This window comes from Perna viridis, chromosome 1 (assembly GCF_037379345.1).
Source record: "Perna viridis isolate PV_CMFRI_1.1 ecotype Kerala chromosome 1, ASM3737934v1, whole genome shotgun sequence".
NCBI lineage: Eukaryota > Metazoa > Mollusca > Bivalvia > Mytilida > Mytilidae > Perna > Perna viridis.
Window position 1 is genome coordinate 72,020,746 of NC_142445.1, and position 26,596 is coordinate 72,047,341.

The window sequence follows — 26,596 nt, forward strand, 5'->3', positions numbered from 1 at the left end:
TTTTTCTCAATGCATTTGGTTTTTGATGATTTAAGATCGAGGTCGATAAGTATTTGTAAGTATAAACCTTAAAGTTAATAATCAACTTTTCAACCACTGGACACATTATCAATATTTCTAGAACGTGCAATTGTTATTCAAACCGGTAACTGGAAGCGACATTAAATATAGTACATCACTAGAAACACGGACGTGTAATTGATATAGAGGATGATTACCAGAGGCGACAAGATATGCTGTAACGCTAAGTTAACTAAAGAAAATAGTAAACCACAAATATGTAACTGTGCATATAATTGTAAGGATGTTTTTCAAGATAATAATTATGATAAATTCTGACGAATGAGAACATATATCCTGGCAATCTTGCTAAAGTTGTTTTTCAAACAGATGTAGCCGTGGTTATCATTTTGTTCCCTCTCTCTCTTGTTCTCTTTCTTCCTCTTACTTCTTTTTTATTTAATCTTAAGATGATGCGCGACACAAATAGAGATGGTGGTTAAATTATGGGGAAAAAATGTCCAAATAGAAAGACTGAAATCATGATTTGTTTTGTTTGTTTCTGATTTTAAGTTTTATTGTATAAACTTTGTGTGAGGCGATGAACAGTTGTATAATACTATAAAGGTAATTATTATTCGACATTACGTTGGTCATCAGGTTACAATGGCTGGTCATCTTCATAGAATATATCTATGGTCTCACTAACCACTTCCGGGTCAAATGGCCACCCCCCTTCTTTTATGTAGTTCCAAAATCACACTGAACCTAGACATATGCATTGTAAGTGCATTATTTGTGTGTATTATGATTAAAAGTAGTCAAAATAAAGCTGAGAATGTGTACTTTAAAATCATATATGTAATTAATTACAAAAGTGTATGAATATTGTTTACATGTGTGGGTAATTTGCCTTCATGCTGTCAGTTAGTAGAACAGGTAAAAATGTGGATTTTCAGTATTATTTATTCAAGTAAATTTTGTGAAGAATTTCTGCAATCGTCGTACCATTAGCATATTGATTTTGGAAGCCTTATTTTCAAAGCTTTGCAACGGTATGCAACTTTAAGATGTCATTTGTCCTTGCAATTCACAGTGAAACTTTGAAAATTACTTTTTTAACATGTAAAGTAATGGAAACGTTAGAAGTGGTTAGTGAGACCTATATAGAAATGATGAAATATAGCATGAAATCAAAGGTATAAATAATTAATTGTTGAAGCAGGTTTAAGCTGGGTATAATTTGAATAAAAAAATGAGAGTTACACAGAGATTACGTACACATAATTTAGTCCTGTCTTGTCGATATGCACAGAGATTGTTTAAACACAAGTTATTCCTGTCTTGTCGATATACACAGAGATTACTCACACAAAATTTAGTGCTGTCTTGTCGATATGCGCAGAGATTAATTACACACAAGTCAGTCCTGTCTTGTCTATATGCGCAGAGATTGCATACACATATGTCAGTCCTGCCTTGTCTACAGAGACTGCTCAGACATGAGTTATATATATAAGGGTCTGAAAAATTCCCAATGATGTTAGAACTGTATTGCTTTTTTTTTTGTTCTACAGAACAAAACGTAGATGAGCTAGGTGATGTTGCGATAAATTTTACAGCGATGCGATTTCGAGTCCCGCGGAGAGAACGATAAAAAAATTACCTCCCAATTTTGACAGTTCTAACATCGTTGGGAATTTTTCGGATCCTTCTATATATATTTATTAATCGAATTTGTCGATATTATTTATGAATTTGACATGTGAATGATAAACAGTGTTGGCACCATGATTTTAGACTAGAACCATTTTATCCAATGCAGCAACAATCCGGTTAAAATTAATTTAGCTATTACTTTTATCTGTCTCCACAGTCTTTCTGTTGTTAGGCGGATAGGAAAAGTTTTAGGTCTAAAAACGACATTTGAACATCTGCGGCAGAATCAAGGAAATAATCTTAACGTATAAATAGTCAGTGTTTATGATTGGCTGATTTTTTGATTTTTAATCCTTTGAACAAGGAAATATTGTTTATGATTGGCTGATTTTTTAAGGAAATATTGTTTCTATACATATGTCGTTTATTTGCTATGGACAGATTGTTGTAAATCACTATAAAAAAAAATAAAAAAATCGACTAAAAATGTTTAAAGACGTAAACGAACACACAACAAGCCTAGTATATGAACCAGGCACGCAGTTATAATAAACGTCACTATATCCTTCTTTCATAAAGAGTAAGTTTCGTTTCACTGTAAATCACATTTTGTTTTACTTTAATTCCATTTCTTTAATTATTTCTATTGGTTTTCGGGGCTTACATGGATCATTTGTTTTGCTGGTGTCTAGTTGAAAAAAAATCCAAATAATTCGGACGTTTCATTACGAGTAGGTTTGATTCTTAACTGGAAATTATTTCTGAACGTGTTCATTTTGTTTCTTTGTATGTGCTATGTTCTTTGTTGCTTTGTTTATTTGTTATCTGTGGATTATATTCTTTACTATTACAGTAAGAATCCTGCATATCTTGATTTCTATCAATGTCGTTTTGTGGCTCTCCAAAAAAAAAATCCATGATTACACAAAGGGGAAGATGAAAGTTGTCTATAATAGTGTCTTTGTTGTCATCGTTTTTAAATAGTCAAAAAAAAAGATGTTTAGAAAATGACAATATTTTTGTACTATTCAAGCTGGCTTTAGATATGTCGTTTTACACTATTTGCCAAATAAAAACAGTTTAGTTTTGAAATGAAGGCCTTTGTATGTTAATAATCTCAGACCCTTTTGTTCTTTCAATGATTTTTTTTCCCTTTTAGTATTTATTTAACGTATATTGTACTTTGCAATTTAATCTTTTTTCCAGGATTATTAATTATATAATGTACTTGGCTCAACTATATATATTATATAAAACTGTCAGTTTCAAACAAATATTTAACCATTTAACTAGTACACATCAAAGTGATATATGTTATGTAAAATAAAAGATGGATATGCACATTTCTCAAACTGTCTGGTAAAACAATAAAAGACAATCTTTTTGGTTGTTGAGACAGAAAGGTGAAAGGTCACTAGAGCAGTGAAAGTTTAGTTATTTAGATCACTTACTGAATAAAAATCCTACAAACGTTTAATTGAATTGGACAATCAAACTTGGACTCAGTCGACCTGCAAGTATTGTCCTTTCATAAGACAGAAAGAGATAGAGAGGTAAAAGGTACATTCTACTTATTTCAAATAAACATTTCATTTGGGTAGTGAATTACATTACGTCTGAACATCCTTGTCGAATAATAATAGTTACATCATACAATTATTCATAACTGCGCTTTCATTCGATAGATCAACAATAAATTCACAACATGCAACAAATATTTGTTTAAGAATTGTTATCTTTTTAAGATACTCTATATTTTATAACATCTAATAAACAAAATAATAAAACAAAATGAAATAGAAAAAAGTTATCTTTATTATTCTTTGGAAACATAATTAGAAAAAGATTCAAAAGTCCAATTTAGCAACATATTTCCATTTATACACCTTTTAGGTGATAATAGAAAACAATTGTGCATTCAAGTCCAATTTGAATGTTTATAATTAGCTTTACAGGAATGACCGACTTTGTAACGTAATTCACTTATGACAGTGTAATATATAATCCAAGGCTTTCTCATACATTAATTGGAGCATATAACAAAATTGGAAGGTTAAACACGAAAAACAATTAATTGCAATACTTTGGCAAGTAATATTCGAAAAAAAAAATATACATATAAATTAGTTAAGTTTGTCATTTTTATATACGCCACATGAAGAAATATCGGTCTTCTGTGGCATGTAATCAAACGATAAAATACAATTGGTTCGATCAATTGTTTAACATACTATAACAAATATTTCTGGTATACTTTCAAAACATAAGATTTTGATCAACGAGTAATCTTCTGCCAGAAATTATTATAATGTCTAAATTTTAAAATGTAACGTAATTCACAGAAACAACTTTTCGCTGATATGGTAAAGTCACTTGAAAAAGTAATCAGAGAACCAAGTTTCTAGCGGAAATTAAAAGAATGTAATCCAGCGACAAAGACTAGACACAAAAAACAGACAAACACAACATAGAACATACAGTAACTAAGATAATACATACAAAGTAACAAAAGTAAATGAGCAACTCGGGATCCACTAAAAACTGGGAGCATGGACCAGGTGCACCGGTAGGGTAAGCATCCTCTGCTTTTCCAGAAACATCCGCCGGGCTGCTCATAAAAAGTCGAATCCGGGGTAGACGAAAGAGGAAGGGAAAACTATGGCACGTTGAACGCACCATTTTTATGATGCAGATAGATACACCATAACGATCCACGAGTTCATGATGACGACCATAAAACTTTTGTAGTGATACTTCAATCTTGTAGCAACATAACCCTGTTTCAGAAGCCTAATTGGAAGAAGTCTAGCGCGATACAAAATATGTACGTAGTTACGACAAGCTCTCCATGCGCAGACTGAAGGGATGTTGCCACAGATGAAGGAAAGTTGACAATTCTGAATGAAAAGTCATCACGTTTGTCGTAAAGTCTGGTCAGTAGTTTTCATTTACCATCGATCTCTACGCGTAGGTCAAGATATGAGACTGACATAACAGTGTCCGTAGTATCCTTTATCTCAACTTCTTTGGGGAAGATGCGATGTATCAAAATCACCGAAACTAGGATTGTTTAAAGACAATACGTCATCTATGTAGTTGTGAAATTGAAATTGATCGTTGGTATATCCTTAAAAGTGCATTGTCAAATATTTTACTGTAGTATTACCTCAGGAAAGTCTAAAAATTGTTCCCGTGTCACAACTTCCCTTCTAAAGATATCCGTATCATAGGCGATGTCACTGATAATGATTTATAGTAAATTTGTTCCAAGAACAGTGTTTTTTATCCGTTTAAAAGAAATTACCGTAATGTAATTCCATGTAACATAATTCATAGATTTGTACTTGACCAAGAATGTGAAAAAATATATAGCACCTTGTTTTTAAAAGTCATTTATGACTGGCATTGATGTGTATATAAATAAGAATATGGAAAGTTTGCTACCACCATTAACAGATGCAAGAGACAGCGTAACGTAATTCACAATTAAATGCACATTTGGAATAAAAGATAAAAATCATGTATTTTTTTTTCAATAAAAGCATTATCCTTACGTGTGAATCATTCATTTTTATCTTGTTTATAATTTTATGGTATTTTTCCTCATATAGACTTACCTATGTGTCAGTTACATTTGCATGACAGCTTCAGGAAAATTGTAACGTAATTCACTGTGTTTCATGGGACATCCGTATTTTGTGGACGAAAGAGGAACGGAAAACTATGACACGTTGAACAAATCAGTTTTCTTGGCGCAGATGGTTACACCATAACGATCCACGAGTTCATGATGACGACCATAAAATGGAACATAACCCTGTTCCAGAAGCCTATTTGTTAGAATTCTAGCGCGATACAAAAAGTCTGCATAGTCTCGGCAAGCTCTGGCATAACGCATGAGTTGTGATATGAACACTCCATACGCAGGTGCTGAAGGGATGTTGCCACAGATGAAAGGAAAGTTGACAATTTTGAATGAAAAGTCATCACGTTTGTCGTAAAGTTTGGTCAATAGTTTTCCTTTACCATCCTTTTCCAAGTGTAGGTCTACAAGAAGTGGTTTCGGCGCGCTTTAACTGAATTTGAATTTACAATGCATTATTGCCTGTCCTTTGTAGAATCATGATCACTTGATATACAATACGTTATTGCCTGTCCTTTGTAGAATTGTGATCACTTGATATACTACATATTATTGCATATCTTTTGTTTAAGTATGATCACTAGATATACTTCATGTTATTGCATATCTTTTTGTTTAAGTATGATCACTAGATATACTACTTGTTATTCGATGTCTTTTGCAGAAGTATGACCGGTATATAGACTACATGTTATTGCATGTCTTTTATAGAAGTATGATCGGTAGATATACTTCATGTTATTGCATGTTTTATATAGAAGTATTATCACTTGATAAACTACATGCTATTACATGTATTAAATGGAAGCATGATCACTAGATATACTTCATGTTATTGCATATGCTGTGTAGGAGTATGATTACTTGATATACTACATGTAATTGCATGTATTACATAGACGTATGACCGCTAGATATACTTTATGTTATTGCATGTTTTATGTTGGTGTACTATCAATATATATACTACATACTATTGCACGTCTTTTGTAGTAATATGACGGCTTGATATACTACATGTTATGGTTTGTCTTTTGTTGAAGTGTATTTGTCGTTCTTGGTGATAACTGACGTCCGTTAGTTGTCGTTATTCGAGACCTAAAATGCTTTTCTATTATTAACTCAAACAATTATTTAGTAGTGATGGAACTTTCTCTTACGACATTCCTACTGTTTTGCGACAAAAGGAGTTATGCATTAGATCATCAAAATTATTCATGATTTATTGAAAGAGTTAAATGATTTGTCATATGAATACAATGTTTTATAGTGAAAAGCTGTTTTATTCATCTGTAAAGGAATTTCTCTTTATATTATCACGTTGACATATAAAAGGGGGTGTATATATAATGCTTGAAAACAAAACGGATTCTAAACTCAATACTATTGTTCAAAAACCCAAGAAGAAATCGGAGCTATAGACGGGACGTTTGTTAGCATATCTCATTTATAATTCTCACAACTGTTTGTCTGTCATTATTTTTATATATATATTTTACTTATTTATTTTTTTTTCTGTTTGTTTGTCTGATAGTTTGCTTTACTAAGAAAAATCGTACACACCAATTTTGTATTTCTTACAAAACCATTTTAATGTTTTCGTTGTTGGGTATTTGAATGTTAATGAGAAATAACTGGTTATATGATAAAACAGAAAGAAAGAACATTAAACTGAATATAATACTAAACTTAATTCAATGCTATTTGATTTTTCATCGCAGTAATGCATGTGCAATGATTAAAATAATTTTATTATGTCAAATTTGATTTCTTTTTAACACCTTAATCTGAATTCAGTAGTTACATAATAAAATGATAAATTGTGAATCACTTAGTCAGATAATATTGTATAAATTTGCAAACTGGACAAAACTAAAAGGAATGGTAAAGTCATAATCACAATTAACACTAATCTGTATATCATGTTATCCATCTGTCACAGAAGACCTCTCATTTCCTCAACAATTAGCATTAGCAGATTAAGGAAATATTGTTTTGATACGTATATCGTTTATTCGTTACGTTGAACTTTGGTAGATTGTTGTAAAAAAAAACACTTTAAAAAAGGCAAGTAAATCATCACACTGTCAAGCTGCGTCTGCTGTGTGTCATTTATCAACACACTAAATAGAACTTTCAACGTTCCTTTCAGAATACTATTCTCTCCTTTTACTAGACATTTAAACTCCATCCAGTTCACCATAGTTGATGGTTGTTACGAACCACTAAACATGAATATAGTTGTCTGTGTGTGAACAGCAAACAAGATTATGTTTATGTCTGCTACTTTTATTGAGTATTACATGTTAAATAATGCATTTACAGTTTTTTTCTCTTTGTGTTACAACGCTTCTATTTCCAGTTTTAATGAAATGGGAAGAAGCCTGTTTTATCAACTAATCCATAACTCTGTAGAAACATTTCGTATTTAATACTCAGAGCATGTGTATTGTTTCTATATATTGTGTTGTGTTCAATTATTTTTTTGTTATTTACTCTAGTCTACATTATTTATCCTAGTCTACATTAGTCTACATTATTTACTCTAGTCTACATTAAAACGTATTCTACTTGGTTTATTTAGTACTGCTCTGCTCATCTACTGCGCAAGAACTTTGTCAAAGTTTGGATGTTCTTCGGCTATTTCCTGTTTAGAGCGTTTGTTGTTCAAAAGAAGAATGTGCTAAATGTAATCTTTTGATATTCTTGACTTTACCAGTATTTTATGTTTGATATAATAATAAAGTATTTCAAATGATAGCACTTTCTATATGTGCTTTTAAAATGATGCAGTCTGTTTTCTGGTCGATACTTTTCTAAGAGGCGCTGAATGACTCACTGTCTCTTAAAACTGAAGTTCATAGTCATAGACAATAACTTATAAACAAAGAAATTTAACCGAATGTATGTAAAGGTTACACAAATTTTAGGGCGGGTGGAAAAGTTAATACAGGCTATTATTTAAAATCCTCTTTACACTTAAACCAACAAATAGCAATGTGAAGTGTTGATATTCTCTTATCCTTCTCTGTATTTCATTATTTTATTGACATATTCATTGTATGTTACTCATTCGAAGTTCATATAAAATACATAAAGCAACTGTTTATTGGGGGACGCAGAATTAACAGAAGGACAATCACAAAAATATTAGAATCCAAAAACATGGCCGAAACGTAAAAGGAAATTGAGAAGATTCACATTCACAATACAGACACAACAAACAATAATATAAAACTGAAGAAAAGAAAAAAGAAACAGACAGCATACACAAAAATTAAAACAGTTTCAATATTCAAAATACCAAAAAAAAGAATAAAATACATTCCGTATCGACGGCTTTTTGCTTAGTGCCGCTAAGACTTACATTATCCTCGTAAACAATCAAAGTATTGCATATTATTCTACATTGAATTGATAAAAAAAATCTAGGCTTGTTCAGTGATAATATTGTACTGGAGTATTTTAATAAAAAATGACCGGACAAAACTTCATTTTTTTTTTATTGGAATTTCATTTCTCTTACACAAATTGATTATTTATATGCCCAGATTTATCTCTTTTTAAAGAATTTTATACTGATCCATTTTACCATAAACTATTTTGAAAAAAAAAACTTAGTATTGTTCATTTGAGTAAACACAAGGTCATTGAAATATAACTAATTGTATTCGATAACATTCGGTTAAATTTCTGTGTTTATTGATATCTTATTTCTCACACTCAACATATATATAATTACAGCTTTTCATTCACATCCCAAACTTTTGATTATAATTTTATATTTCACGTCCGACAACTTTTATTATTTCTAATGTCTCTCATTTTAGGTTCAAATTATTTCTCATCGCGTTACTGACATAACTTATCGATCAAAAATTGGTCAATAAGCAATGTTAATCGAACATGTAACGGTAAAACTCTCACAATTTGGATGATTTTGATGAATGAAAATTAATTTATTTTTATTAATATGTGATCGGTTACTACATTTCAGTCTGTTTATTGCTTTCGAATGTCCATATCTGAAGAAATATACTTCACTTTAAACGATATAGTTGACTACAACGATGACGAACAACATTGTACCATATCAAAATGTGGTATTAAAAATTGCAAAACATGCAACATTTTTATAACCGACCCTTACTTCTCCAGTTCCCTTACAAACAAAACCTTCCATACAAGTAGTCACGATGACTTAAAAGAATAATTAATTAAAATAATGTGCGGTCATCGTTCGGGAATTAACACCACCAAATTCCCGATAATTTATCAACACTTTAATCAACAAGATTATTCAATCCTCTCCATGAAAGTTCGTATTTTAGAAAAAATTTACCATCCTACGAACACTTCCGTTCTAAGTAAAAACTATCGTAAGGAAAGAGAGGAGTACTGGATACGCAGACTAGGTACTGCAATACCTTACGGATGCAATGACAACATCAAAAGTATAGGAAACCTTTCAAGCCAATATAACAATAACATAAATGTGATGAATTTATTTGACAAAAATCCAAGACGAGAAAGGAGTCATGACCATCGCCACTATACGTCACCTAAGTTACAAGATGTCTCCATAGATGGTCTCCTTCCTTACATACAAAAACCTCTTGGACTTCATCACATTAGAACCAAACTTTATTCTATACCTCTCACTCTACTACTCTCCCTTTACAAAACAAGTCTTGACACTCCTGTTTCTGACCCCAAGTCATCATTATACAGGCTTGTTGCCATCATTTTGGATATTGGTTTCCACAGACTCTTTAAACCAGTTTGTGTAAAAAGTCAAGATGAAGAAAAACGATCATTTCTTCCACTACCGTTTGTCAACAAAGGTATAGATGCAATTAATTTGGCTAACATCCTCGATCACAAAAACGTTACCAACAAAATTCCCCCATATTTCAAAGACAAATCCATACCAATTATTTCATATTCCTATACTTCACCCATCGCATCCAAAATTTTCAATTATAAAAGGCTATTGCAGAACCTCGAGATTGAGGACTTCAAGGCTAAACCACCTGACTGTCCTTGCAAAACCTCTCCATTCAAATATGATCCTTCTGGTCACGCCGTTACGGGAGATTTAACCATTATCGAAAACGAATCTCTGCATAATATCCTTTCTAAAGGTCCCAAGTACCGTGAACCACGCTCCATAAATTGGAATTAAAACTTTAAAGGTCTTATGGATGCCGTAGAGGACTATGCAAGAAAATGGATAAAACGAGAACAAGAAGACATTGATTCTCTGTAAGAGTGGTTAAAGGCTATGAGGTCTTTAATTTTGAAACGAATGAAAGTTTTAAGTAGGTCAATGAGTGCCAATGCTACATCAGTTTTCAGAGACCCCGATGCAAAACGTTTTATATCCAATGTTTATTATCAGAGGTAGACGTAGAAAATAATAGCAGTGATAGAACCTACACTGCTACCATTCTCTCAAAAGAAGAGATCGTGGAAAACCATACATCTGTGCTATCCTCTTTTGGTGTCTCTACCAAGGACGATGATTGTGATTTACCGTCTATGTACTGGATTCCTAAACTTCACAAGAATCCATACAAACAACGTTTCATAGCTGGATCTGCAAAATGTACCACCAAACCTCTTTCAAAACTTTTAACATCTATACTCACAACTGTCAAAGAGGATCTGCAGTCCTACCACAACACTTGTTACTCCCTTAGTGGTATTAATTCAATGTGGATCCTGAAAAATTCGAAAGATCTTTTGAAGATAATCAGTTGCAGACTATTATCTGAATATGGTAGCATTAAAACCTATGACTTTTCAACACTGTATACTTCTATTCCCCATACTTAGTCAAAATCCCGACGTAAAAACATTATACGTCGTTGTTTTTCCCAAAAAGATGGTACACCTAGATACAAATATATAGTTCTTGGTAGAGATTCCTCATACTTTGTAAGAAATAATTCCAAATCATCTTCCAAATATACAGAGGAAGATGTTTACAAAATGCTGGAATTTTTAATCGACAATATATTTGTCCAGTGTGGTGGACGTGTTTTTCAACAAACGGTCGGCATTCCAATGGGAACAAATTGTGCTCCTTTATTTGCTGACCTATTCCTTCACTCTTATGAGGCTGACTTTATAGCTGATCTGATCAGAAAGAAAAATATCGTTTGGCTAGATCCTTCAATCTCAGTTTCGGCTATATAGATGACGTATTATCTTTAAACAATCCTAATTTCGGGGATTTGATACATCGCATCTACCCAAAAGAACTTATGATAAAGGATACTACAGGCACTGTGAAGTCAGCCTCATATCTTGACCTACACTTAAAAATCGATGGTAAAGGAAAACTATTGACCAAACTTTACGACAAACGTGATGACTTTTCATTCAGAATTGTCAACTTTCCTTTCATCTGTGGCAACATTCCTTCGGCTCCTGCTTATGGAGTGTTCATATCACAATTCATACGTTATGCCAGAGCTTGCCGAAACTACGCAGACGTTTTGTATTGCGCTAGAACTCTAACAAATAGGCTTCTGGAACAGGGTTATGTTGCTACAAGATTGAAGTCATCACTACAGAAGTTTTATGGTCGTCATCATGAATTCGTGGATCGTTATGGTGTATCCATCAGCATCATGAAAACTGATGTATTCAACGGGTCATAGTTTTCCTTTCCTCGTTTGTCTACCCCGGACTTGACTTTTTATGAGCAACGTGGCGGGTGTTTCTAGAAAAGCAGAGGACGCTTACACTACCGGTGCACCTGGTCCATGCTCCCAGTTTTTAGTGGAGTCCGAGTTGCTCATTTACTTTTGTTACTTTGTATGTATGATTTTAGTTACTTTATGTTCTTTCTTGTGTATGTCTGTTTCCATGTCTGGTGTTTGTACCTGGATTGCATTCTTTTGATTACCGCCATAACCTTGGTTCCCTTGATTACTCTTATCGATTGAAATGCAATTTAATCTACAAAATTAATTTCGTTCGAAGACTTTCCAATAAGATTCCGAACATAAACTCCTTATCATCGATTAAACTCTTACATGACTTTGATCGTTTACAAAGCTTATTAATTGATAATCAATCAATTTGTGACCGATAAGTAAGCAATGATCTGTCTTATCGTTGAGTTATGTCGGAAGTTAGCTTAAAGAGTTGAGTTTAAACTGGAGTATTTTAACTGTTTTATATATATATATATATATATATATATATATATATATATATATTAAAGGTTTGCTTAAACACTGTTTTGGTTTGCCAATTATAATGTTAATTTTACTAAATGATAACTTGGTTATCAATGGATTTTTGCAATATATTACCATCTGTACCAGCTGTAAATGCATAATGATATTTGTATAATAATGATTCTCTGTTTAAATAGTAGAGTTGAAGTTGTTTTAAACTGATTCTGAATGTAAAGTAAAGAACATGAAAGGTCACAGTCATACTTCATTGTACGTATACGGCCTTCTAGTAACAATAATCAATCAAATGGTGACTGAATTCTTGACACACCATTTAACATTTAGACCATTATCCAATGCATTTGTTTGTTTTGAAAAATTAATGCTAAATTATGTGTTTTGTTTTGTTTTGTTTTATTTTTATTTTTATTTTGTTGTTGTTGTTGTTGTTTTTTTTTGTTTTTTTTTTGTTGTTGTTTTGTTTTGTTTTGTTTTTTTGTTTTGTTTTGTTTTTTGTTTTGTTTTTTGTTTGTTTTTTTTTGTTTATCAGTTTAACAAATGTATATAAAGAATACTAATTAAAACAGGTATTAACCACTTAATCGAAAATTGTATATTTTGTGACAAGATTACAAGAATGTAGCCTGACCACCAGCCGTCATTTAGGCTCGATAATCCACAAATATCTTATTATGCATACTTTTATGAGGATAATTATCTACTGGATAAATGATGAATGACCAGATGTGTTAAGCAGATAGTCCTTTTAACTCGTAAATGATTTATTCAACGGGTCATAGTTTTCCTTTCCTCGTTTGTCTATCCCGGACATGACTTTTTACGAGCAACTCGGCGGGTGTTTCAAGAACAACAGAGGACGCCTACTCTACCGGTGCACCTGGTCCATGCTCCCTGTTTTTAGTGGAGTCCGAGTAGCTCATTTGCTTTTGTTACTTTGTATGTATGATTTTAGTTACTTTATGTTCTTTCTTGTGTATGTCTGTTTTCCATGTCGGGTCTTTGTCCCTGGATTACATTCTTTTGATTACCGCTATAACCTTGGTTCCCTTGATTACTCTTATGTGAATGTTAAGGTCAAATATATTATTGTCTTTAGTAAATATTTCATTTTCTTTATTTGAAATGATGACAATTTTAACTGCACACAAGATAAGATATAACTAAGCCTAAAAGATCTATAAATTGTCTTCAGCATATAGAGATCAAAAGATTCATTGTACACTGTCAGAATGTTATGCAAATTATTTAAGATCTATTTAAGTATGTTAGTTTTTCACTGAAAAATAAATATACGCTTGTATTGTATAGATTGTTTAAATTATTGATAAAATTATTTAAACAATCATTGAAGAATTGGGATAATGACCATATAAATCAAACTTAAATGTATTAATGACCATTGACTTCAATGATGACTAGTTCATGCTTGCATTGATGAATACATAATTAACTTAAATATTAGTTTTTGCGTAATTATGCAAATATAGATATCACAGAACAGTAAGGTTACCACCCAATAAATAAGAGCAATGGCCTGGCTATATCTTAAATGTACCTTACCTCCAAAATCTTCCCATATTTAAGGAATGGTGTGTTCTGACTTTAGCTCCAGGCTTTATTCCTGATGTTAGAACATGGTAAACAACAAACTTGTTTTTATGAACATAAAGGAGGATATAATCCCTTGATATGATGTCTGGTTGTGTATATTCATTTATTTGACAATCAATACAGTGTCACGACAATATTTTGATACATATTCAATAAGATGTATTCGACTAAACACATTTAAAAAAAAAACAACAGACTAATACATATTCAAAAAAACAGATTATTACAAATTATTACAGATTTCAGGTATACCGAAATTATGTAGAATTGGTATTTTTGTATTTTCTATTATTCAGATAATCAACGTTAAAAAGAACACAATCCAGGGACAACGACCAGTCAAACAATATAGCCAACAATGAACTTGCAATAGTTTATAAATGTAAACCAGTCAGAATTTAAATGCAAGATTCAATATCAATCCATGTTTTATACTTTGCCCGCCTTACATTTCCGGTTGCATCTGGTGTTATATTTTAAGGTCTCAGTATCGTATTAATTTTCCCATAGAATTCTATAGTGAAGTGCATATTTTCAGGATTTTTTAAAAAATATGTAAATTGATTCAATAAAACTTTCACTCATGTAGCATTTCTAAGGACACGTGACAAAATAATTTCCCACAAAGAAAATAGGGTGAGTCCACGAAGATCGGACAGAAAAGTAGCCTTGAACTATAAATAGCCATTTTCCCTACTTTCACTTTCGTTTTGCACTTACCAAACCAATCTTTTCAGTGGAAAATTTTTATGTTATTATGTTCGATTTTCTTTTAAAAAAGTTCTTCATCTTACAGTGTGAAGTTTGCTCTATTTTATAAGTCATTGTTCATATCTTTTGACAAAACATTAGTTTGTAGAGAGGCAAAAAGAAAATGCACTATATTTTTATAGCATCCATGTTTTGACGTACACCCACTCAGGGATATGCAATACGATACTGGTTCCTTAATAGTGAACCTTTCTCACTGTAGGCAATCAACTCTTTACAGAATCAATTTAAAAAGAGACCGGTTTGAATGTAGATTGGTATACATCATCAGAATAAGGTCAAACTGCATCTCAAGCTACACAATAAATATTGTTGATGGTGGGTGATATTGGATAATATCGGTTTCTCTTCGATAGAAGGGTATTAAGTCTACCAGACCTTATCACTGCATGAATATTAGATATGGCTACATTTCTGTGGCCACGGGGCGCCGAATGGGACTTGATATTTTGTAATCAAGATCAATTTTGTGTACACATAACAAAATCATTTTTGTCGTACAAAACTTTGTTACACAGACTTTATTTATGACCACTTCATTTTGTAATGACGAAATTCATTTTTTGAGACAAAATTCAATTTTGTGTCACAAAACTGAATTTTATGACACAAAATAGACTTTTGTCTATAAAATTGAAATTTGTCTCACAGAATTGAATTTTGTGACACAGAATTGACTTCGGTGACACAAAATTGAAAATTTGTAGTATATTATAAATTTTGTTAATCTGAACTCCATTCGGCGCCCCGTAGTGGCATGTAATTTTTCTTATATTATAACTGATTTTGTTATTATCTAACTCGTTGGTCCTGTTTCATAAAACATCTCAAGTCGAGATTTCATGAAACCCAGGCCCGGGATTTTTGTTTGAGTTCATATTGCTAGTGGTTTAGTACTTGGTTCAACAGGTCGCGGATAAATTAGTCCTGTTAGGGGCAAGGTCTAACTAAATTTGTTGATGAAAAATATATTCAAAAAGCATTCTTGTACATATAATTTACAATTGTATGTTATTACATACCTTTATTTACAGTTTTGACTATTTCTCTAACGATAAAAACCCAGAATGAACAGAAATAACATTATGATTTAATATTTATGTGAACGTTGTAGTACGTGCATCGGTTGAAATGGTCAAATAATTGGAAGATATAATAACCTACACTTAGAAATCGATGGTAAAGGAAAACTGTTGACCAAACTTGACGACAAACGTGATGACTTTTCATTCAGCACCTGCGTATGGAGTGTTCATATCACAACTCATACGTTATGCCAGAGCTTGTCGAAACTACGCAGACTTTTTGTATCGCGCTAGAACTCTAACAAATAGGCTTCTGGAACAGGATTTTGTTGCTGCATGATTGAAGTCATCAGTACAGAAGTTTAATGGTCGTCCCATGTAAACTGATTTATTCCACTGGTCATAGTTTCCTTTCCTCGTTTGTCTACCCGGAGCAACTCGGCGGGTGTTTCTAGAAAAGCAGAGGATGCTTACCCTATCGGTGCACCTGGTCCATGCTCCCATTTTTTGGTGGAGTCCGAGTTGCTCATTTCCTTTTGTTATTTTGTATGTATGATTTTAGTTACTTTGTTCTTTGTTGTGTATGTCTGTTTTCCATGTCTGGTCTTTGTCCCTGGATTACATTCTCTTGATTACCGCTATAACCTTAGTTCCCTTGATTACTCTTTCGACTGGTCACAGAGTTAGGAGATAGTACGGTATAACTGAAAGGCCAAATACATTTTAAAGTGCAGTACAAAATATTAGGTGAAATCTTTTTGTAATAGTTAACATAAATTATAATGTGTGGATGTTTGATAATTTGTTGTACCAAATATATGTTGATCATCCGCAGAGTGGTTGAAAGCATTGCTATTATTGTTTCCTCTTTTCTACCTGTGAATTAAAATTAAATGCATGGGGAAAACCTAAAACTATTTGTTGTCTTTCTTATTCTGAAAACGTAAAAGTAAAATAAACTTATCCTGAATTTAATGTATAAAATAAATCTACACTTGAAACATTTTTTTCTGTTGTTGCTGATTATATGTGTAGTTGGGGTATGTAACGGGACTTTGTGCATTGCCGTTTTGTTTGTTTAGATTAGATAAATCATAATTATATCTTCTATTTCTGATTTCTTTTTAATTGTTTTAATGTTGTTTTTCTCTTTGTTTTCTTTTGTATCTATTCGACATACTTACTGTTTGAGGCGGGAAGTGCAACCAATGAAAGTTTAGGTATATGTATATCTGCTATCGTTGTAAAAAAAAGATTGACGTCGATCGAATAATACTTAGGTCAGTTAGGTAATCCATGATAACCACTGGTATCCTTTAGGACTTAGGTCAGTTAGGTAATCCATGATAACCACTGGTATCCTTTAGGATTTAGGTCTGTTAGGTAATCCCTGATAACCACTGGTATCCTTTAGGACTTGGGTCAGTTATGTAATTCATAATAACCACTGGTTTCCTGTTGCTAAAGTGCTTCATAATGTACATCCAGTTTTTATTTTATGTGTCCTTCATTTCAATAGGCATTTAAATAATTTTCTTTCAGGGATATTTGTTCATATATTTCACACTAGTCTATAGGTGCATTTTAAACATAATATATCACCAGCTTATTAACAGTCCAATATTTTTAAGCATGGCATTTTTAACGTAATGTAAAATGAACTAAATTTGACAGTAATTTATATATTACAATAAAATAATGTAAATAATAATCATTGTGGAAGTTATGTCTCAAACGTTGAACAGTAAAACAATCGATAAATCAAACGTACTGTCTTGCTCTTTATTTTAATGCCAGGTTACATAAGTGTATAAAATATCGGCTAATGTTATATCGAGGCATGTGAGGTCAACTTTCAGTCAATGCCATTAATATTGCAAAATGTAAGAACAAATATACTTGATTTGGGATCGAAACTCCATTAAACAGTGTAAGCATGAAAGTTCAGGGTTAATTAAGTTCATTCACTTTTAATTGCCGTCAATAGAACAAAAATAAGATTTCTGGCATTTCAATGTATTGTAATTCAATATATGTAGTCAGGACACTGCAATCAGAATCAATTTACTACAACAGGGTTATAAACAACGTATTGTTAAAATACACAAGGAATTTCCGACTGATTCCAAGGCCATGTCAGATTAATCGATAATATATCATTGTGTTCAAGGAAGTTTGTTGTTTTAGTACCAGTTAAAGTAGTTTCTTTTCAAAGACATATTGTTTTGGACTTGATTAAATCAATGCTCTGTGTATATTATTCAATCATTGTGTTGTAAAATCGGTTTTTTTTTCTAGAGAATTTGGTTTAAGTTTATTTCCGTAAGGTTTTTGTGAGTTCCGAAAGAGTAATCAAGGAAATCAACATTCTAGCAGAAATCAAAAGAATGTAATCCAGAAGCAAAGACCAGACATAAAATACAGAAAAACACAACAAAGACCACAAAATAAACAAAATAATACATACAAAGTAACAAAAATAAATGAATATGAGCAACTCGAACTCCACTAAAAACTGGAAGCGTGGACCAGGTCACCGGTAGGGTAAGCGTCCTCTGATTTTCTAGATACACCCGCCGAGTTGCTCATAAAAAGGCAAGTCCAGGGTAGACGAAAGAGGAAAGGAAAACTATGAAACGTTGAACAAATCAGTTTTTTATGGCGCAGATCGATACACGCTAACAATCCACGAGTTCATGATGACAACCATAAAACTTCTGTAGTAATGACTTCAATCTTGTAGCAGAAGCTTAATTGTAAGAAATCTAGCGCGATACAAAAAGTATGCGCAGTTACGACAAGTTCTAGCATGAGTTGTGATATAAAAACTCGATGGAATATTGCCACAGATGAAAGGAAAGTTGACAATACTGAATGAAAAGTCATCATGTTTGTCGTAAAGTTTGGTCGATAGTTTTCCTTTATCATCGATCTCTAGGTTTAGCTCATGATATCAGGCAGATATTCACAGTGTCTGTCGTATCCTTAATCAGTTTTTTTTTCGGGGTATATGCGATGTATCAAATCCGGAAACTAGGATTGTTTAATATATAGCGGAAACTGAGATTAAAGGATCTAGCTAAACGACTATAAAGTCAGACTCATAAGAGAGAAGGAATAGGTTAGCAAGTAGATGAGCACAATTTGTTCGTATTGGAATGCGACCGTTTATTGAAAAAACGCGTCCACCACATTAGACAAATACGTTGTAGATAAAAAAATTCCAGCATTTTGAAAACATCTTCTTCGGTATATTTGGAAAATGATTTTGAATTATTTTTACAAAGTATGAGGAATCTCTACCTAGAACTACATATTTGCATCTAGGTTTACCTAGTTACAACGATGTATCATGTTTATGAGTCGGGATTTTAACTGAATATGGGGAATAGAAGTATAAAGAGTTGAAAATCCATAAATTTTAATGGCATTGTATTCTGATAATGGTATTGAATTGATGGTTTCTATAAGATCTTTCGAATTTTTCAGGATCCACATTGAAGTAATACCACTACGGGAGAAACAAATGTCGCGGCAGGACTGGAGTCCCTTGTAGCTGTCCGTCTTATTTTGGACATATGACATTTAGACTACTGACTAGAACTAATAGGCAGATATTGAACTACGGTACTATGTTATACCCAAACTACATGTTAAAGTTCTCTTTTGCATATAACAACTGATCTCAGATTAATCAAATTTCGTTATATATCATTGTAAAACGTGCATTCTGTATCCCACCACCATTCAATTAACATCAGTCAAGAATGAACGCCTTTAATGTGTCGTTTAAACTGTTAAAAACTTATTTTGTCTTTTGTTGAATATTATCCAGGACTCATTAACATGCGGCATATTTTCAGGTTGACTTCCCTACAAAACTTTATTTGTCTCTTATTTGTAATTGATCGAAAGTGTCATTTCAACTTAATGGGTCGTTGTAAGATTTTGATAGAATTCGCTAGGCTAGAGTGGAATGTTCAAATGCTTTGGGAAAACTATTAAAAAGAAACTTTTAAGATTTCGAACAATCTTAGAAGATTTCTCCCGAAAACAAACAACGAACTACAGGAACAAAAATCTTCACCACATATACCTTGTTATCAGTGCTATATTTCATCCTGTTGCCTTCGTGCATTTATTGACCCTTTGAAGAGGATGTGGTCTAGAGTCGTTATCTTTTATGGTTACTAAATGAATTTGGGGATAGGTTTTTTAATAAAATCTGCGTGTGACTCCATATATTGACCGACATTTTCCTTGTTGGTAAAAAAATTTCAAAACTATATTTTATTTCATTTGATGACAAACTGATACATTGACATATAAGTTTATAATGTGATGTCGTAAGGTGTGATTGATTCATTTTTCAATTGATTTTCTGTAAAAAAAAAAACAAAAAAAAAACATGAAATCCTTTATGAAAATTTTAATCATTACGTAATAAAAGGATTTATTGGCATTACTGCTCTCAAACAGTTTTATCATATTACATGCATCCAGCTGTTTTCACAGCCTTAACTTCATTTCGCTCTATTCTGTAAATAGTTATATTTGCATTATACTTTTAATCTTTCAATGCAGTAGTAACGAGTCACAGCTGTTGACTATTGTAGAAATATGGTTTTGTTTTATCATTTTTGTTTTTGGACTGTAATAAACTTTTATTTGTCAATCAACTGAGCACTCTAACGTCATTCCGATTACTTTGCTTGCTTTTTTCTCCTTAATTAATGTCTTCATCATTTTTTGTTTCACTTTGAAAACTGTGTTTGAAGCATCAAATCATCTGATGTTGTTGCAGTTCCTTGTACGGAATGGTCAATAAGTGGATAACTTATGGTAAACATATAACTTGTTCGATACTAAGTATATCCTTTGATACAATCAAATTAACATGATAACATACATTTGACTTTTTAAGTCACAGCCATCCGATTTATTAATTGTTTATTTCTTTTTTATTTTACAGGAATTGTAAGGATATGTCTGGGTAACAGTAATATGTTTTTTTAGATCTACTTGTAGTACCTGACCAAATCTAAAGCAAGTTTTAAATGTTTTATATTTTAAACTAATATCTCGTATGTTTTCTGGTATTTTGATTATTTGATTGTAAGACATGGCTAGACATAAATATTGATTTGTGTTTAATACTTGCGGTTTTATTCAATGAAAGTCTGTGATCTTTGACCTATTGTTGGTGTTGCAACATGACATTTGTAAACTTTATGTCAATAATAATGTTCAATATGATATTTGTTGTCAATCAGATATCATAGAATATTATAAGATCAAATGATATGATTGACTGGTAGTAACATTGATGGTTTTATTCACATTGATCAAACAATATTTTAAATAGCATATATCAGTGGTAAATTCCTACAAGTTTGTTGACTATTATAATTGGTAAAAAAAAAACTTAATTGAAGTGTGACATGCTACTGGTAATTCATTTTGTTTAAAACTTTACTTTAATTTGATGAATCATGTTCAAAATAATGACCATACAAGATTAATTTTAAGTTTGCGACTTCTTATTTTTTTTTAACATACACGCCATACTCCTTAACGTAAATATTTGTATGAAATGCATTTTATCGTTATAGGGTGAAATAACGACAATCAATCAATCAAGCATTGAAATAGGCATCAGGTGAATATCTTAGCGTCTTATTATAAAGATTTTAAGATTTTATTCTATACCTCACGCACAGAGTGAAACCTTAGAATTGTGATTGTTGCAGAGTAAAATAGTAAGGCTAAAGGAAAAACCCAGTGAACAGAGACGGTACGCCATAACATAAACATGTAATGTAAGATATTGTCCCGGATAATAGGTCATCTAGTTAATGACGTAATTCCGTTGGAGCATTTATCATCAACACGTCCTTTTCTTTGGTATGCACCTGGTCCATGGTCCCAGTTTTTAGTGGAGTCTGGGTTGTCCATTTGCTTTTGTTTCTTTATATGTGTATTTTTTTATTATTATTTCATGTACTTTGTTGTGTGTGTCGACTTTCTCGGAATATAGCTTCCTTTGATTATTTTTTGTTATTTTTGTTGTTGTTTTTTTTTTTTAATTTTATTTGTGCGGTTTTTTTTTCTTTTTCTTTTTCTTTTTCTTTTTTTTTTTTTTTTGTACTGTTTTGTTTTTGTTTGTTTTTCGTTCTGTATTTTTCTAATGTTGTCTTCTTCCTTTTGCTGAATTTTATTTTTATTCATTTAAGATGATATATGAGACATTTTCTACACATAGAAAAAGAACGGATGTGGTTAAACGCAACAAGGTCATTAACAAGTGCAAACACACTTTAAACACACCAAAAGTAATAATCCATGGTAACAGAACGGTAAAGTAATAAATCCATTGTAACAGAACGAAGACAGTAATAAATCCATGGTAACAGAACGATGACACTTCTTCAAAACTAAAAACTAAACTAAAATGTGAAATGATGACAACTTTTTTTCTCTCTATTTTTGTCAAATGCAGCCAATGTTCCAATTCTAAAACACATTCATATACAAATTGTCCTAGTGCCCTACATGTGACCCTTTTTCGAATTGTAAAATGTATGATGTTTGTTGTTAAAATTTCCATTTGCTAGCAACTTCTCGAAGGAAACAACATCTCCAACAAAGGGATTATCGATTTCTTTACTAATAATAGCAAGATGGCTGCATCTAATTTTAAAATTGATGAATGCTACAAAGAGGCCTTTCATTCATTCTACTCTAGAAAACAAGCTTTTAATTTATCACTGCTGGAGTTCAAATCTATGGTATACCTTTTTAATACCAAATTTGTTTTCAATAGTTTACCCCGTCTCTAGTCTGCTGTAGTGCTTTTATCTGTAGAGTTCTGTATTAAACTGACCAATATATATTTAAATTGACAGACCAAGTTTCCTGTGAGAAATTTTCAATTCCTGGTTCTCTCGGTACGGATCAATTGTTCATTAAAATCAACTGACCGCTCATGTTTACATACAGTAATGAAGCGCTGTAGAAGCCAAATATATGTATACGTCACTTTATGAACTTCAACAGCGATTCAATTTACCTTCATATTCATCTCTAATGAACCAGTCAAAAATATGTCAATACAGATACATGACACTGGATGGTGAGCAATGTCAACACAGATACATGACATTTGATGATGAGCAATGTCAACACAGATATATTGCACTGGATGGTGAGCAATGTCAACACAGATACATGACATTGAATGATGAGCACGGTAAATCTTTTTTCATTTTGAATTTAATAGATATATAATTTCATCTCGTTGTTATATCTATTTAGTATTAATCCTACTAGAGTTTAGTGAGCACGGATTAGTAATAGATGTTCAACTTTGTAGTAAATGACGAAGAAAAAAACTTCGTTCCAGTTAAAATACTCATCAGTGAGTAAAGCGGTTTTATCTTTTTATAAAGTTTTCATGGACATATACTGTTGACAACCAATTATAACTTCATTTTTTTACAATAAATATTTCGAGTATTTCAAAATTCATTAAGAATTAGCATGCATTAAAAGTTAGGTTTAATTTCATTGTTTTCAGAAATGATTTCAGATTAAAGTTCTATAACAAACAGGAGGAAGTTATAACTACTGGACTTGGAACAAACGCATGTGTTTTGCATTTCGAATAGTTAATTTTCTATTTATTTCATTGAAATCCTGTTTCAAACACGTATGCAGTATTTAAATATTTACCATTCATCGAAAGTTTTTTTTCCAGTAATTTAAATTAGAAAATACAATTATGTCATAGCGTTGTCTTTTTAGAGATTTTTGTTACTTTTTGGTTTATCTACTATTGTTCTGTATTTATCCTAAACATATAATTAAAATATTGATCTAAACGAGGTTTCCTCAGGCTTCCTTCAATACATGTAGTTTAATTATTTATTTATTCACATAATTTTATTTATCATTTTTTATTATATTTACTAATTTTATTTTTATTTATTTTTTGTTGGAAAATTAGGAAACTTAAAATACCACTATGCATATCATGAATTATAATTATCATCAACTAACATTTTATTGTACACTAAATGCTAATGGAGACGAATCAGTTTCTAAGACCAATCGGTTTTATGCTGACAGTCTATATACTTTCATGGTTGACCTTGTGATGTTTTGTGTTAGTTACTGTGAAGACCTCTGTGATTGGTGTCGACATGCAAGGCTTTTTGTTACAAAAGGTTCACCTCATTCATATAAACGCATAATTAATATTTTGTCGACTTATTTTGAGACTTCTTTGTTTGGTTAAATTCTTCCCTGGCCTTTGATGTTTACTATATAAGTTGTCTTAATGTGTAATACAATAAGGGTTTAAAGATACGAAAATTGAATGATATCGGTATTTATAAACGTTTGTCTTTAACAAAACACTAAGAGTATCCCGCATAAACTAATTAACCTCAGCGTTAAATGGACTGAAACAAAAGGAAGAATCCTATACCTGTTGTTGGCATGCAACAGTTACAATAAAGGTAAAGTCTTAATCATCGGACAAGAATCAAAATACCTCTTCAGACTAGAAAATAGTCATTGTTAAAAACACTACAAATGTTATCGGTGGGTTTGCTGGGTGAATGGATGTTCTTTCTTTACGGTATTACATTATTTTTAGAGCAGTGTGGTCCGTCGGGTATAAAGTACTTGTAGTATATAATGATATCGGAATATGATAGAAAGTAAATTATAAATCTATTCAATGTTTGGTGTTTTTGTTGTTACTTGTCAGATATAATTTGTTGTACATTAAACAAAATATCGACCGAAACTATAATAGATTATGACCAGAATATAATATCACCAAGACCAATGATTTTTCATCGCGTTCCCAATACTCAGAAAAAGACGGTGCACCTTAATAAAAATACCTATAACTTGATGGAGTCTCCTCATGCTTTGTTAACGAATTATTCCAAATCACCTTCCAATTTTACGGAAGATGTTGCCAAAATCGACAACATATTTGTCCAATGTGTTGGACGTGTTTTTTTTTCAACAGACAGCCAGAATTACAGTGGAAACAATTTGAGCATTCCTTCACTCTCCCGAAGCTGGATTTGCAGCTGATATGATCGAAAAGAAAGAACATCGTTTAACGAGATCCTTTGATCTCAGTTGACGTATTGTCTTTAAACAATGCTAGTTTCGGAAATTTTATACATCGCAATATGGCAACACCCCTTCAGCACCTGTGTAGGAAGTTTTCATATCACAACTCATACGTTAAGTCAGAACTTGCCGTAAATACGCAGACTTTTTGTATCGCGCTAGTCTTCTTACAATACGACTTCTTAAACAGGGTTATGCTGCAACAAGATTGAAGTCATCACTATAGAAGTTTTATGGTCGTCATCATAATCTATGTTGTGTGTGTCTGTTTTCTCTGTCTAATATAGTCTTTAACTTTGGAATATATATATGTTCTTTGCGATTTTCACTCGAATCTTGTTCCCTTGATTACTCTTTGTTCACTTATCAATTTGAAAGCTGAAATAATTATATTGAATATCTTCCGTATCTAGTTCTTCAATTTTCCTCAGTGCATTTTCAGAATCAAAATTGTATGCACTCATCATGATATTTTCAACTTAAATGGTCCTTAAAATATGATTAAAAATTTCTTTCCTGAATTAGACAAAAAGAAAACAATCGATATATTTAGTGATCCAAACAGAATTCTTTTTCACTACAATCAAAGGTAACTACAGTATACTCTAAAGTAAGGGAATAAAACCTGAAAATAATGTACAGAAAACAGCAGAAAATACACAGAAAACGTTGAGGTTCAACTAAGAACCGACAGATAGGTGGATGGACAGGATGCACTGGTATGGTATATAGGTCTGCTTTTGCAGGAAAACCCGCTGTGAAACACTTAAACGAAATGTCAATTGTCCTCAATGTAAAGACAAATAGTGTCGATACACATAATTCGATACAATATTTATGTTCCTTCTTTCCTCAATGTTTTTTGTTTTTATGTGACAGAACCCATTATCCTATACAGCTTTAATTTTTTTTTTTTTTTTTTTTTTTTTTTTTTTTGTTGCCTTTGTTCTTATTGTGCAATAGCAGTCTCAAACTTTATTATGACAAATGGCGCCATGAAATTTTATACTTTTGTCCGTACGCCTGATTAGATACATTATTGTAAGATTTATTCTAGTGTATAGTCCGCACTTTGTATTATTATCTAGTTAATATTAATGTTATGATTAAGTTAACTGATGCATTGGAACACTTGTCTTGTTCATTGAACATCGCACTAATTAATGGTGTATATTGTCTATAGACTTGTCCTACCTAAACCATCATCAGCCAGAGATCAGTGATACAATAGGATGGGATAACAACATGTTTACAAGTTATTGGTGACGGAATAGTAGAGATAATTTACAATAAATGTAACCTTCGAACGTAACAGGTTAGATGGTAATGGATTCTTTAGTTGAACATGTCGGAACTTTAGGTTACAGACCACCAATTCAACCAATGAGCATTTGGAACGTACGCAAAAATAGTCCTACGCAGAAATTACCCCTGTTCCTCATAGTGCTGTGAAAAAAGTTCTCATCTCATTTAAAAAAATTAAACAGTTTCTGAAAGGAAAAACATTTCTGTACATTTTA

At 31.9% G+C, this 26,596-nt stretch overlaps 2 long non-coding RNA genes across 3 annotated transcripts; one reads left to right on the forward strand and one right to left on the reverse strand.

The window, feature by feature from the left end:
* LOC148630265 (uncharacterized) lies at positions 1-26,596 on the forward strand. 2 transcript variants are annotated; one of them, XR_015919231.1, is made up of 6 exons: positions 1-55; positions 19,413-19,550; positions 20,896-20,969; positions 21,536-21,582; positions 22,829-23,172; positions 26,260-26,596. It is a non-coding gene; the product is annotated as an uncharacterized LOC148630265 (long non-coding RNA). The 2 variants fall into 2 exon arrangements; XR_015919235.1 differs by lacking the exon at positions 19,413-19,550 and having other exon boundaries at positions 21-55.
* LOC148630266 (uncharacterized) lies at positions 14,212-17,553 on the reverse strand. The gene is made up of 2 exons (XR_015919230.1): positions 17,108-17,553; positions 14,212-16,799 (listed from the first exon to the last, which is right to left on the reverse strand). It is a non-coding gene; the product is annotated as an uncharacterized LOC148630266 (long non-coding RNA).